At 18.8% G+C, this 2,341-nt stretch overlaps 1 non-coding gene across 1 annotated transcript; it reads right to left on the reverse strand.

The window, feature by feature from the left end:
* Positions 1 to 1,974: 1,974 nt before the first annotated feature.
* Positions 1,975 to 2,046, reverse strand: Trnag-ucc. The gene has a single exon. It is a non-coding gene; the product is annotated as a tRNA-Gly (tRNA).
* Between the last annotated feature and the right edge of the window lie 295 nt (positions 2,047 to 2,341).

The raw sequence follows: 2,341 nt of genomic DNA on the forward strand, positions 1-2,341 counted from the left end.
AAATCAACAACAGCAATTGCAGTGACACGCTAATTGATTAAAACTAAGTGTTGAGTGAAAAGATATGAAAATGAGGAAGTAGAAGAAGAGGAGACAAAGACAAGGAAGAGGAAATAGAAAAAGTAGAAGAAGAAAATAAGGAGGAGGAGGAGGAGGAGAAAAAAAACAACATTGGTAATAAAACAGAATATGAATATTTAAAAAATAACTAAATATAAAGAATTATTGATGATGATGCTAGTAGTAATAATAAGGATAATAAGGACAATAATAAGGATAATAATAATAATAATAACACTAATAATAATAAGGATAAAAATAAAAGTATTAATGATGGTGATGATAATGATGATAATTGTAATAAGGATAGAGGTATGATAATAATGATGATAATATTTGCAATGATGATTATGATAATGATAAAAATAATAGTAGTATTGATAATGATAGTGATAATAATAATGGTATTGATAATATGATAAGGTAATAATAGTAATCATAATCATATTAATAAGAGCAATATAATAATGATAATGGCAATAATGATGAAAATGATAATAATAACAATAATAATAATAATAATAATAATAATAATAATAATAATAATAATAATAATAATAATAATAATAATAGCAATTATGATAATCATAATAATGACAAGAAAAAGGATAATAACAATAATAATGAAACTAATAATAATAATAATAATAATGATAATGATAATAATAATAATAATGATGATGATGATAACAACAACAATGACAATAATAAAGAATATATAACAGTAATGATGATAATAATGATAATACTAACAATAGTAATAATAGATGATAATAATGATAGTAATAATAACAATAATGATAGTGATAATGATAATACTAATGATAATACTAATAGTGGTAATTATAATAATAATATCAATAAAAATGATAATGATAATAGTATTGATAACAGTAATTATTTTGGTAATAATGATAATGATAATAATAGTAATATAAATAATAATAATAATAATAATGATAATAATAATAATAATAATAATAATAATAATAATAATAATAATAATAATACCAATAATAATAATAATAATAATAATAACAATAATAATAATAATAATAATAATAATGATAACAATATGAAGATAACAATGATGATAATAATAACAATGATAATAATAATACCGATAATAATAATAATAATAGTAACAATAATAAAAATAGTACTAATGATCATTGTAATAATAGTGATAATAATAATTAAAATAATAATAATAATGATAATAATAATAATATTAATAATAATAATAATAATAATAGAAAAAATACTGATAATGATAATAATAACAATAATAATGATAATTATTATATTATAATAAAACAATAATTATAATAATGTTATAATAATAATGCTTATGATGAAAATAATAATGATAATAATAATGATAATGGTGATAATAATAAAAATATGAATAGTTATAGTAATAATAATAATAATAACTATAACATTATTAATGATAATAATAATAATAATAATAATAACAAAAATAATGATAATAATGATGATGATAATGATGATGATGATAATATTAGTAATGATAAGGTAATGATAACAACAATAGTAATGATAATAATGATAATAACAATAATAACAATGATAATATCATTAATAATGATGATAATAATAAGGGTGATGATATTAATTATAATAATAATAGTGATAATAATAATAATAATAATAATAATAATAATAATAATAGTGATAATAATAATAACAATAATAATAATAATAATAATAATAATAATAATAGTGAAAATAATAATAATAATAATAATAATGATAATAATAATAATAATAATAATAATAGTAATAATAATAATAATGATAATAATAATAATAATAATAATAATAATAATAATAATAATAACAAACTGACACAAAATCATTAAAATGAAGCTGGAAAAAAATGACATTATTTGCGATGGCCGGGAATCGAACCCGGGTCAACTGCTTGGAAGGCAGCTATGCTCACCACTATACCACCATCGCCTCGTGTTAATTGTGGTTTAATTCAGTCTTATATTTTGATTACAGGTTCTTCATCACTGGAGTGCTGTCTTGATAGATTGTCTCGCTTATAAATAGTGAATGATAGATGTTCTGATATTTTTTTTTTTTTATCTCACTCTCTCTTTCCTTTCCTCCTTTTCTCTCTCTCTTCTCTTTCTCTCTTTACATCCCCCTTTTCTCTCTTACTTCTCTTTCTCTTTCCTTCCTCCTTTTCTCTTTTACTTCTCTTTCTCTTTCCTTCCCCTCTTTCTCTTTTTATTCTCTTTCTCTTTCA

Source organism: Penaeus chinensis, chromosome 32 (genome assembly GCF_019202785.1).
Source record: "Penaeus chinensis breed Huanghai No. 1 chromosome 32, ASM1920278v2, whole genome shotgun sequence".
NCBI lineage: Eukaryota > Metazoa > Arthropoda > Malacostraca > Decapoda > Penaeidae > Penaeus > Penaeus chinensis.